The 14406-nt window shown below is 29.6% G+C and overlaps 1 protein-coding gene across 1 annotated transcript in view; it reads left to right on the forward strand.

Annotated features, from left to right (window-relative positions):
* The first annotated feature begins 5156 nt into the window (after positions 1 to 5156).
* The window catches only part of LOC142223924 (uncharacterized), a 323096-nt gene continuing 313846 nt past the window's right edge, over positions 5157 to 14406 (forward strand). The window contains exon 1 of the mRNA XM_075293738.1: positions 5157 to 5338. The gene's annotated coding sequence lies outside the window, so the exon portion shown is untranslated. The remainder of the gene's footprint in view (positions 5339 to 14406) is intronic.

Raw genomic sequence — 14406 nt, forward strand, 5'->3', positions numbered from 1 at the left:
AGGGTTTCAAAGCTTCTCTAAGTGGTTTCACTGCAATGTGCAACCACTTCGGACTCGGCTATAAAAAAGGAGGTCCCTTGTCATTGAGCTTAACATGGAATCGGGCAGCACTCAGTGATAAGATAGAAGTTCACCAATGTGGTATCACAATGGACTGAATAATCTTTGTGAGCCTGATACATCGGGCTGCCACCTAACCTTCTATAGAAATAAAATTTTGACTAAATTTTATATAGAACTAAAACTTCGATCATTTTTTTTTTCACTAGAATTTTGACAAGATTTTCTATAGAAATTGAGAAATTTTTCTATAGAAATGAAATTTTGAGAAATTTTTCTATAGAAATAAAATTTTGAGACAATCTATATATATAAAATTCAATCTATGTTTGTTTATTTGTTTGTTTGTATGTTCCGAGTTGGCTCCGAAACGGCTGACCCGATTTACTTGAAACTTTCAGAGATCGTAGGGGGCGTTCATGTGGTGAAAATAGGGTACCTCATTTTTTGACACCTGGTCGCGGAGGGGGACCTCCCCTTCGTCGGACTTTTTGAAAATTGGACCAAAGTTGACAGATTTGCTTGAAATTTTCATTGAAGATTGGGGTTAGCATCTAGACAAAGATCCACTACTTTTTATTTCGATATTTGGTGGCGGAGGGGGGCCTCCCCTTTGTTCGACTTTTTTTTAAGTACAGTTAAAAAACTAAAATTCTCTAAATTATCTGAGATTTACAGTGAACATGTGGCGTGGTTATGGAATTAATATGGGGTACCCGATGATTTCATATGTGGATGGGGAGGGGGGCCTCCCCCTTGCCCTACTTTTTGAAACTTGGAACAAAATTATGCGATTTGCTAGAAATTTTCATTGAATGTTAGGGTTGGCATCTAGACAAAAATCCGCTACATTATTTTTCGATATATGGTCGGGGAGGGGGATCACCCCTTCGCCCAAATTTTTTTGTTTGAAAGTACAAACAAAACTAAACTTCCCCGACTGAAATTTTACGGAAAAAATGGGTTATGAAATTTATATCAGGTTCTTGATTTTTTAATAAAAATAAAAGGGCATAGGGAGACATCCGCTTCTCTTAAGTATATACAGAGAAACACTTAAACTTTACCGAGTTACTTGAAATTTACAGAGGACTGGGGAGAGGCTACGATGTTAATAGTTGATACCTGATTTTGTGATATTTGGACGGAAGAGAGGCCGCCCTTTTAGGCTTATAATTTGCTTGACATTTTCTGGGACGTTTACAAAAGATACGCTATATCACTTTTCGATATTTAGTCGGGAAGGAGGTCTTCCTCTAAAACTGCAAAAAAACAACAAATCTTAAGTTTTCTTGAAATTTACATAGGCAGTGGGGGAAGGTTATGAACGAAGAGGCAACCTTCCTTGCCCCACACTTGAAGGAAAGTTTCAACATTTTTAAGGGAAGGTTAGGGGTGCTATTCACTACGGTGTTTGTCGATATTGTATCGGCGAAAGTGACGTCCCTTTAAAGCAATAGAGCAAAATTTAAACATCGCCGATCTACTTGAAATTTACAGGGAACGTGGGAGGAGGTGATTAAAATTATACATGATTTTTAAATTAGTATATTGATTTTCGATATCTGGTTGGGAAGGGGAAAATTGGAATAAACTTTGTCGATTTACTTCGATAGAATTTATAGGGACCATTGAGTAGTTGCGAAATTAATATAGGGTACGTGATAGCCCGATATCAGGTCGGAGTGGAGCGAAGGTGGGGGGAGGGTTCCCTTTTGTCCGTCTTTTTTTTCTTAAATTGAAAGTAGAGGGTTGTCCGTAAATGGGAACTCGGTACATAATTTTATGATTTTTGCACAGGTTTCTGCCAGACTTCTTTTTAGTAAAGAACTTAAATTTACATGAAATTGACAGCCAACGTAGAGGGTGCATCATTTTTCAACATTTTAGCAAATGTTAATGTTGTAAAATTATTTACTATTTTTGCTTTTTCCGATTTATTGGATGGGAAACAGTAATTCTTTGTATGTTATTGTAATATAGTGCTTAATTTTCAGATATGTTGAGGAGAAGGATACCTTTCCTTGACAAACCACATTTAAAATTCACAAGAAATATAGAAGAAGGTACACCCTCTCCCGTCGTATTTGTACCTATATACGAAAAATCAAGTAATCCGATTTGTTTAAAAGAATTCAAATCTTTTCGAATTTTTTTTTCAGCACGAAGGATATAGTTGACTAAGTTAACGCAAAATATTCCTCCAAATATGCTTCGGAAGGCGCAGCGAAGCCGGGTTACGCTAGTTTACTATATAAACAACATTTTGACAAAATTTTCTAAAAAAAAAAAACTTTTGAAATATTTTCAATAGAAATAAAATTTTGATAAAATCTTCTATAGAAATAAAATTTTGGCAACATTTTCTACAGAAATGAAATTTCGACAGAATTTTCTATAGAAATAAAATATTGGCAAAATTTATTATAGAAATAAAATATCGGCAAAATTTTCCATAGAAATAAAATTTCGACAAAATCATCTAGAGCAATAAAATTGTACAAAATTTTCAATAAAAAAAATTTAGAAAATTGTCTATAGAATTTTGACAAAATTTGCAAGCAAAAACCAAACCAAACCAAAAATTTTGACACAATTTTCTCTAGAAATAAAATTTTGAGAAAATTTGCTATAAAAATAAAATTTTCTATAGAGATAAAATTTTGACGAAATTTTCAATAGAAATAACATTTTGAGAAAATTTTCAATAAAAGTAAAATTTTGAAAAAAATTTCTATAGAAACAAAATTTTAAAAAAATTTCTATAGAAATAAAATTTTGAGAAAATTTTCTATTGAAATAAATTTTTAAAAAATTTTTCTATAGAAATAAAATTTTGAGAAATATTACTATAGAAACAAAAGTTTCCGTAGAATAAAATTTTGGAAAAATTTTCTATAAAAATAAAATGTAAAAATTTTATTTCTGTACAAAAAGACAATAAATTGTGAGAAAATTTTCTATAAAAATAATTTTTTTGCAAAATTTTCTATGAAAATAAAATTTAGAGAAACTTTTCTATAGAAATAAAATTTTGAGAAGTTTTTCTATCGAACTAAAATTTTGAGACAAATAAAATTTTGAGACAAATAAAATTTTGATACAATTTACTATAGAAATAACATTTTGACAAAATTTTCTATAAAAAAAAAAAAAAAAAAAAAAAAAAAAAAAAAAAAAAAAAAAAACTGTGACAATATTTTCCACAGAAATTAAATTTTGGAAAAATTTTCAGTAGAAATAAAATTTTGACAAAATTTTTTGTAGAAATAAAATTTTACAAAATTTTCTATAGAAATAAAATTTCAGCAAAATTTTCTATAGAATAAGATTTCGACAAAATCATCTAGAGCAATAAAATTGTGGAAAATTTTCTATAAAAATAAAATTTTGAGAAAATTGTCTATAGAATTTTGACAAAATTTTCTATGGAAATAAATTTTTAAGAAATTTTTCTATAGAAATAAAATTTTGAGAAAACTTACTATAGAAACAAAAGTTTCTGTAGAATAAAATTTTGGAAAAATTTTCTATAAAAATAAAATGTAAAAATTTTATTTCTATAGAAAAAACATTAAATTGTGAGAAAATTTTCCATAAAAATAAAATGTTTGCAAAATTTTCTGTGAAAATAAAATTTTGAGAAAATTTTCTATAGAAATAAAATTTTGAGAAGTTTTTCTATCGAACTAAAATTTTGAGACAATTTACTGTACAAATAAAATTTTGAGACAATTTACTATAGAAATAACATTTTGACAAAATTTTGTATAAAAAAAAACTTTGACAATATTTTCCACAGAAATAAAATTTTGGAAAAATTTTCTGTAGAAATAAAATTTTGACAAAATTTTGTATAGAAATAAAATTTCAGCAAAATTTTCTATAGAAATAAGATTTCGACAAAATTATCTAGAGCAATAAAATTGTGGAAAATTTTCTATAAAAATAATTTTTTTAGAAAATTGTCTATAGAATTTTGACAAAATTTTCTATAGAAATAAAATTTTGAGAAAATTTTCTATAGAAATAAAATTTTGAGAAAATTTAAGATAGAAACAAAATTTTCTGAAGAATAAAATTTTGGAAAAATTTTCTGTAAAAATAAAATTATGTCAAAATTTTCTATAGAATTAAAATTTTTAAACATTTTGAGACAAATATTCTATAAAAATAAAATTTTTAGAAAATTTTCTATAATTTCAATTTCTTTTAAATGTCTCCCTTTAGGTGGGTAATAAGTTCGAGTTTAGCCGCTAAAATCGCTAAAGTGAAAACTAAATCGGTAAGAAAAAGGTATAAAATTATACATATTTGTTGCAAATTTTTTTATAACTTGATGGGGAAAAGCCCAAAGCAAATTTTCACAAACTTTGTATTCCTTAAAATGGATTATTAAAGAAAAGTAATCATGAAAAAATGACGATTTTAGCGGTTAAACTCGAACTTAATACCCACCTTTTTGGATAAATAGTCCTTTAATGGTACCAGCTAAAATCGTTAAAACAGTTAAAATTCGACAAATTTCTCACTATAGGAAGTCATTCATTCATTCGAAGAAAATAATTTTTTTCATACTAGCCACAAAAGTTGATCGAAAGCTTCAAAATAGGTTTTTCTTTTTTTTTTTTTAATTTGCTAGATTTGTAGTAAAATTTTCCTTAAATTTTGATAGATTATATATGGCGCGAGTGGCAACTGTCTTCTTAATACTAACACACTAATTTAAAATTCATTTTAACTGTTCGAATCACTTGGTTGTGCATAAACACATTAATGTACAGAAATCCATTAGTGTCACGTAGCGTTTATTAAAATGCTTAAATTAAACGGCAATTTCCGTTAAACACCAATCCCATCTGGCATACGGTAACCACACTGTGACGTCACAACAACTTTATACGACCACTATAATTTAAGAGATTAATACTGGGAATAACACAAACCCACTATTTACTCTTAACATACAAACGAATTCTCTCATTCGCATCTCTTTCATACTAACACTCAAAACCAAACAGCTGACTCACATAAAGCAAACAAGCAGCTGTATGGTATTGTTGGGCTTTCAGTCGATATGGTTGTTTCATAAAAGTGTGCTGTGAATTGATTGCTGGTGGACAAAAAACAATAAAATATTGTATAAAAATATAAAGAACTAGTGAAAATTGTGTAAAATTTTATTGTGCATGTTGTAAGACTTCATTTCGAATATTAAAATAATCGAATTTGCCAATTAATAAAGAAAAAATTGAATGTGACCGAGCCGGCATACAAGGTAAGTTGCTAGAGACTTCACTTTGCGTATTTATAGAATTATTCTTTGCAAATACTTGAAACACATGGAATTTACCTGTAGCCTATATATATTTCTTCGATATTTGCACAATTGTTTTAATTGTTAATGTGTTAAATTGATAAACAATTTCTTTTTCCTCGTTGTGGCACAAAAATTTTTCTTGCCGCTTGATTGTGGTGCCAGTTGCCATGAATAAAACAGCTGTTTACCTCTCAACCACCAAACGCAACAAATGAATGGCATTGGGCATTTTGAGAGAGGCAGTTGTAGAGAGAGTACAATATTATGCTCCGAAATAAATAAAGCAATGAGAAGTAGGGTTGCCAGGTATAATTTACATTGCATTATGGACTACAAAAATAAATAAAAAACGCTAAAACGTAACTTATATTAAAATTATGACATTATTTAGAAAATATTATATACGTTGCTCAAAATTATTTTGAAAGTTTATGGTTTGTTCAGGCACACAAATGTTGTTATACAACTTCTAGACGTTTTAACTATACACATTAGGGATGTCGTTGTTTGATATGAGTCTCCCTCCACAATAGTTGTGGCGAAAAAGTTTGTAGGTCATCAACAAGTTTTTGTAAGATTAGTTGTACACCGACGAAAATTGAACAACAATATATTTCTAGTAAGATTTCTTACGTTTAAAAGACGTTAAAATTTACTCCATTTTGCAATTTTTTTTTTACAAAATTTTATATAAAAAAAAATACCTTAATAAAAGACTATCACCAAATCATTATAGCAAATAAACTTATGTTTGGAAATATATTAAAATAAATAATTTTTATTTAGTAAATTATATTTTCACTTTCTTTTGTGCAATTTTTTTTGTTTTTTTTTTATTCCTTTGCTATTTGGAAAATTGCCCGTAACACAAATCAAAGTGTGACTCGATGTATTTTTTTTTTTTCAAAATACACCGAAAGAATTATCTTCGTTGTTTTTATGAAATATGCTTCAATAAACACTTCACCACGACCCAGAATATATATACTTTATGGGGTCTTAGAGCAATATTTCGATGTGTTACAAACGGAATGACAAAGTTTATATACCCCTTTTTTTTAATTGACGTTAGTGATTGCTACTATCATTTCTGTGATTGAAGACATTTCAATGAAAAATTTATTGGGTCAATTAATTTCACGAATAAAGACAAAAAATATTTTTGTGTAATTAATGAGATTCTGTGTAATTAATGAGATTAATATATTAACAGAATAAAACTCTGTTAATATCGGAAAAGTTGACAATTCTCTAAATTAGCAAAACCTTCTCAAAAAACTTCCAGGAAGTAAAATACCCATATAATACAGCCAAGTAAAAAATTGGAAGTTTTTGTTTAAGAGCAACCCGGGTCCTCCATCAACTCTTCCATTCCACTTTTTTACATTTCTACTTCCTTAGAAGCATGTCTCATGATCAACATGTAATACTGACAATGAATTTAGTATCGAATTAGTAGCTATTATGGAATGTTCAGAAAGTAAACTTCTACACCGAAAGAATTCTCTTCGTTAATTAATTCTTCATTAATTATTCTTCGTGAATTCTTCATTAAAACAACGAAATTTTCTTTCATTCTCGTAAATTTTACGAAATTAAGAAACGTCTAAAAAATATTCTACAATAACTTTTCTTCTTAAAAAGTTCGTACTTTTAACGAAACTATCTTCAAATTTCATGACTTTTGTGAAGAAGTTTTTAAGAATTTATGAATATTTTACGAAACATTCTGCATTAAAATTTCTTCATAGAAAGTACGAAACATTTTCTATGAAATAACGTAGAAGTTCCATTGAAGTTGTAAAATTCGCGACATAAAATTGACTTTGATTATGTGCTTCAGTGTATTCCTTTATTCAATTTTTTAATGCAGGTCTATGCTACTTCTCATTTGGATGACAGTATTCAATGAATAAAAGTGAATCAACCAAACTAAAGGTTATTCAAAAACTTAAGATGTAAAGTAGTGATAATATTTTTCAAACTTGTTACTACAACCAAATGCACTTTGGACTATAATTGTTTTTTTTTTCTAAAGGTTCGAACATTTTTCACAATAAGTATGAAAGTTTTTCATAAAAATTACGACATTGTTTCGTTAAAAGTACGTAACATTTTCATAAAAAGTGTACAAATTGTTCGTAAAAAGTATGAAAAAATTTCATAAAAAGAAGGAAATTGATTCATAAAAAATATGAAACATATTCATTAAAAGTATGAAACATATTCATAAAAAGTACGAAGTTTTTTCTTACAAACTACGAAAAAATTTTTAAGAACTTTTCTTCGTAAAAAGAACGAAATATTTTGTACTTTAAATGAAAAATTTCTTTGGTTGTAAATCAATGACAAATTTCGTACTTTTAACGAAAATTTTCGTTTTTTTTACGACCAATGATATTGTCATTTTGAAAGCAACCTTCCCCAAATTTCGAAAAGTTCCCTCAGCCCCGTATGAAATTTGCAACTCCAGAAAGTTCCGGAAATCAAGCGTATCGGTTTATATAGGGGATATATATAATAATAGACCCATACGGACCAATTGTTGCACGATTTGGAGAGTCACGCAAGTCACATCAGAGATCGGCTTATAATAATATTTTGAAATTTTTACTGAAAAGCAATTTGTATCATTTGCACGCATTTAAAAATCATCTGCATGCAACGCGTTTTCAAATTGTTGAAAAAACTGTTATGTCAATAATCGGGTTTAGTTCTAACCACGGTTGCCACTCGAACCAAAAATCATCTACCAAATTTGGAGATTTTTTTTTTTGAAAATTGTATTTCTATAGAAAATTTTGTCAAAATTTTATTTCTATAGAAAATTTTGTCAAAATCTTATTTCTATAAAATTTTCCTAAAATTTTACTTTTATAGAACATTTTGTTAAAATTTTATTTCTATAGAAAATTTGGTCAAAATTCTATTTCTATAGAAAATTTTGTCAAACTTTTATTTCTATAGAAAACTTTGTTAAAATTTTATTTCTATAGAAAATTTTGTCACAATTTTATTTCCATAGAAAAATTTGTCAAAGTGTTATTTCTTCTATGGTATAGAAAATTTTGTCAAAATTTTACTTCTATAAAAAATTTTCTCAAAATTTTATTTCTATAAAAAATTAAATAAAAATTTTATTTCTAAAGAAAATTTTGTCAAAATTTTATTTGTATAGAAAATTTTGTCAAAATTTTATTTGTATTGAAAATTTTGTCAAAATTCTATTTTGTCAAAATTTTATTTCTCAAAATTTTATTTCTATAGAAAATTTGTTAAAATTTTATTCCTATAGAAAGTTTAGTCAAAATTGTATTTCTATAGATAATTTTGTCAAAATGTTATTTTTAAAGAAATTTTCATCAAAATTTTATTTCTATAGAGAATTTTACCAAAATTTTACTTTATAGACAATTGTGTCAAAATTTTATTTTTATAGAGAATTTTATCACAATTTTATTTCTATAGAAAATTTTCTCAACATTTTATTTCTAAAGAAAATTTTATAAAAATTTTATTTCTAAAGAAAATTTTGTCAAAATTTTATTTGTATAGAAAATTTTGTCAAAATTTTATTTCTGTAGAAAGTTAAGTCAAAATTTTATTTCTATAGAAAGTTTTGTCAACATTTTATTTCTATAGAAAATTTTGTCGAAATGTTATTTTTAAAGAAATTTTTATCAAAATTTTATTTCTATAGAGAATTTTACCAAAGTTTTACTTCTATAGACAATTTTTTTTATACCCTGCGCCACACTGTGGAAGTGGATATTATAAGTTAGTGCATATGTTTGCAACACCCAGAAGGTCCCTGAGTCGATCTAGCCATGTCCGTCTGTATGTGAACACATTTTTGTGATCAAAGTCTAGTTCGCAGTTTAAGTCCAATCGCCTTCAAATTTGGCACAAGCTCATGTTTTGGGTCAGAATAGAACCCTATTGATATATATCTTTCGCCCGATATGCTCTTATATGGACCCAGAAGCCATAGTTTTACCCTGATTTGTTTGAAATTTTACACCAGGAGAACAATAAGTACTATAGTCAGGTGTGCCAAATTTGATTGAAATCGGTTCAGATTGAGATATAGCTCTCATATACATCTTTCGCCCGATACAGACTTATATGGCCCCAGAAGCCAGAGTTTTAGCCCAATGTGGTTGAAGTTTTGCACTAGGAGTACAATTAGTAGTGTAGTCAAGTGTGCTAAATTTTATTGAAATCTGTTCAGATTTAGATATAGCTCCCATATATATCTTTCGCCCGATTTTCCGTCATATGACCACAGAGTTCAAAGTTGTAGTCCGACTTACGTGAAATTTTGCACAGGGAGTAGAATTAAAATACTAAGTATGCATGTCAAATTTAGTTGAAGAATGTTCAGATTTAGATATAGCTCCCATATATATGTTTTTCTGATTTCGACAAAAATGGTCAAAATACCAACATTTTCCTTGTAAAATCGCCACTGCTTAGTCGAAAAGTTGTAAAAATGACTCTAATTTTCCTAAACTTCTAATACATATATATCGAGCGATAAATCATAAATAAACTTTTTCGAAGATTCCTTAAAATTGCTTCAGATTTAAACGTTTCCCATATTTATACCCTTCACCACTACTGTCGTACAGGGTATAATAAGTTTGTGCATTTGTATGTAACGCCAAGAAGGAGTAATCATAGACCAACCTTTTAGTATACGGATCGGCTTAGAATTAAATTCTGAGTCGATTTAGCGATGTCCGTCTATCTGTCTGTCCGTCTGTCTGTCTGTCTGTCTGTTGATGTATTTTTGTGTGCAAAGTACAGCTCGCAGTTTTAGTCCGATTGTCCTAAAATTTGGTATAGGGTCCTGTTTCGGCTCAAAGACGATCCCTATTGATTTTGGAAAAAATCGGTTCAGATTTAGATAGCTGCCATATATAGTTTTCACCGATCTGGTCATAATTGGCGTGTATATCAACCGATCTTCCTCAAATTCCGTACATCCGAATATTTTATGAGTCTCGAAAAACTTGCAAAATATCAGCAAAATCGGTTCAGATTTAGATATAGCTCCCATATATAGCTTTCGCCCGATTTACACTCATTTGCCCACAGAGGCCAATTTTTTGCTCCGATTTAGTTGAAATTTTGCATAGGGAGTAGAATTAGCGTTGTAACTATGCGTGCCAAATTTTCTTGAAATCGGTTCAGATTTGGATATATCTCCCATATAAAGCTTTCGCCCGATTTACACTCATATGACCACAGAGACCAATTTTTAACTCCGATTTAGTTGAAATTTTGCACAGGGAGTAGAATTAGCATTGTTGCTATGCGTGCCAAATTTGGTTGAAATCGGTTCAGATTTAGATATAGCTCCCATATATATGTTATTCTGATTTCGACAAAAATGGTCAAAATACCAACATTTTCCTTGTAAATGACCCTAGTTTTCTTTAACTTCTAATACATATATATCGAGCGATAAATCATAAATAAACTTTTGCGAAATTTCCTTAAAATTGCTTCAGATTTATACGTTTCCCATATTTTTTTTACTAACATTGTGTTCCACCCTAGTGCATTAGCCGACTTAAATTTTAAGTCTATAGATTTTGTAGAAGTCTATTAAATTCTGTCCAGATCGAGTGATATTTAAATGTATGTATTTGGGACAAACCTTTATATAGCCCCCAACACATTTGACAGATGTGATATGGTATCGAAAATTTAGATCTACAAAGTGGTGCAGGGTATAATATAGTCAGCCCCGCCCGACTTTAGACTTTCCTTACTTGTTTTTTACTAACATAGTGTACCATCCCAGGGCATTAGCCGACTTAAATTTTAAGTCTATAGAATATAAATTGTGTTCAGATGGAGTCAGATTTAAATGTATGTATTTGGGACAAAAACCTTTATATATAACACCCGACACATTTGACGGATTTGATGTAGTATCGAAAATGTGGATTTACAAAGTGGTGCAGGATATACGACTACGGCCCCGCCCGACTTTAGACTTTCCTTACTTGTTTTTTATAGAGAATTTTGTCACAATATTATTTCTATAGTAATTTTTTTAAAAATTTTATTTCTATAATTTTTTTTTTAAAATTTTATTTCTATAGAAAATGTTGTCAAACTTTTATTTCTATAGAACATTTTGTTAAAATTTTATTTTTATAGACAATTTTCTCAAAATTTTATTTCCAGAAAAAAAATTTGTCAAAATATTATTTCTGTGGTATAGAAAATTTTGTCAAAATTTTATTTCTATAGAAAATTTTCTCAAAATTTTATTTCTATAGAAAATTTTGTCAAAATTTTATTTCTATAGAAAATTTTCTCAAAATTTTATTTCTATAGAAAATTTTATAAAAATTTTATTTCTAAAGAAAATTTTGTCAAAATTTTATTTCGCCACAAAAAAAATCTGATTCATTCACGAAATTAATTGAGTCAATTAAATTTTTAATTGAAATGTCTTCAACCACAGAAATGATAGTATCAATTAAAAAATTAATGGAAAGTCAATTAAAAAACAAGTATATACGGCCATAAGTTCGGCCAGGCCGAAGCTTATGTACCCTCCATCATGGATTGCGTAGAAACTTCTTCTAAACACTGCCATCCAGAATTGAATTATTTAAGTTGCGGTAACGCTTGCCGATGGCAAGGTATCTTAAAACCTCCTAACACCATCTTCTAAATTGTATGTAAGTCCATACGTGGTATATATTAAATCAAAAAAGATCGATCCAATACGTATATAATTCAGTTTGACAAAGTAGACATACAATTTTGACAACATTTTCTACAGAAATAAAATTTTAACAAAATTTTCTATAGAAATAAAATTTTCACAAAATTTTCTATAGAAATAAAAATATTGACAAAATTTTCTATAGAAAGAAAGTTTTGACAAAAATTTCTACAGAAATAAAATTTTAACAAAATTTTCTATAGGAATAAACTTTTGACAAAATTTTCTGTAGAAATAAAATTTTGACAAAGTTTTCTATAGAAATAAAATTTTGACAATGATGAAAATTTTATTATGAACCGAATAAAATTTTAACAAAATTTTCTCTAGAAATAAAATTTTGACAAAATTTTCTATAGAAATAAAATTTTGGTAGATTATTTTTGGCTCTAGTGGCAACCATGATTATGAACCGATATGGACCAATTTTTGTGTGATTGGACCAATTTTGGTATGGTTGGTAGCGACCATATACTAACACCACGTTCCTAATTTGAACCGAATCGGATGAATTTTGCTCCTCCACGAGGCTCCGGAGGTCAAATCTGGAGAACGTTTTATATGGGGGCTATATATAATTATGGACCGATATGGACCAATTCTGGCAAGGTTGTTAAAGATCATATACTAACACCATGTTCCAAATTACAACCGGATTGGATGAAATTTGCTTCTCTTGGAGACTTTGCAAGCCAAATCTGGGGATCGGTTTATATGGGGGCTATATCTAATTATGAACCGATGTGGACCAATTTTTGCATGGTTGTTAGAGACCATATACCAATATCATGTACCAAATTTCAGGCGGATCGGATGAAATGTGCTTCTCTTTGAGGCTCCGCAACCCAAATCTGGGGATCTGTTTATATGGGCGCTATATATTTAATATGGACCGATGTGGACCAATTTTTGCATGGTTGTTAGAGACCATATACTAACACCATGTACCAAATTTCAGCCTGATCGGATGAAATTTGCTTCTCTTAGAGTCTCCACAAGCCAAATCGGGGGATCGGTTTATATGGGGGCTGTATATAATTATAGACCGATGTGGGCCAATTTATGCATGGTTGTTAGAGACCATATACTCACACCATGTACCAAATTTCAGCCAGATCGGATGAAATTTGCTTCTCTTAGAGGCTCCACAAGCCAAATCGGGGGATCGGTTTATATGGGGTCTATATATAATTATGGACCCATGTGGACCAATTTTTGCATGGTTGTTAGAGACCATATACCAACATCATGTACCAAATTTCAGCCGGATCGGATGAAATTTGCTTCTCTTTGAGGCTCCGCAAGCCAAATCTGGGGATCGGTTTTTATGGGGGCTATATATAATTATGGACCGATGTGGACCAATTTTTGCGTGATTGTTAGAGACCATATACCAACACCATGTACCAAATTTCAGCCGGATCGGATGAAATATGTTTCTCTTAGAGGCTCCACAAGCCAAATGTGGGGATCGGTTTATATGGGGGCTATATATAATTATGGACCGATATGGACCAATTTTGGTATGATTGTTAGAGACCATATACCAACACCATGTACCAAATTTCAGCCGGATCGGATGAAATATGCTTCTCTTAGAGGCTCCACAAGCCAAATCTGGGGATCGGTTTATATGGGGGCTATATATAATTAAGGACCGATGTGGACCAATTTTTGCATGGTTGTTAGAGACCATATACCAACACCATATACCAAATTTCAGCCAGATCGGATGAAATATGCTTCTGTTAGAGGCTCCACAAGCCAAATCTGAGGGTCCCTTTATATGGGGGCTATACGTAAAAGTGGACCGATATGGCCCATTTTCAATACCATCCGACCTACATCGATAACAACTACTTGTGCCAAGTTTCAAGTCGATAGCTTGTTTCGTTCGGAAGTTAGCGTGATTTCAACAGACGGACGGACGGACGGACGGACATGCTCAGATCGACTCAGAATTTCACCACGTCCCAGAATATATATACTTTATGATGTCTTAGAGCAATATTTCGATGTGTTACAAACGGAATGACAAAGTTAATATACCCCCATCCTATGATGGAGGGTATAATTAATTGATCCAATAAAATAATTAATTGATACTATTAATTCTTGTGATTTAATTTTGTTTCAATTAAAAAATTTGTTGAATCAATTAAATTTTTAATTGGATATTTTTTAAAACTCAATTAAGACTTTAAATGGAACAATTTTCATGCACATTTTTCCTGTGTATAGAAAATTTTGTAAAAATGTTATTTTTGTCGAAAAT

This window comes from Haematobia irritans, chromosome 2 (assembly GCF_050003625.1).
Source record: "Haematobia irritans isolate KBUSLIRL chromosome 2, ASM5000362v1, whole genome shotgun sequence".
Classification (NCBI taxonomy): Eukaryota; Metazoa; Arthropoda; class Insecta; order Diptera; family Muscidae; genus Haematobia; species Haematobia irritans.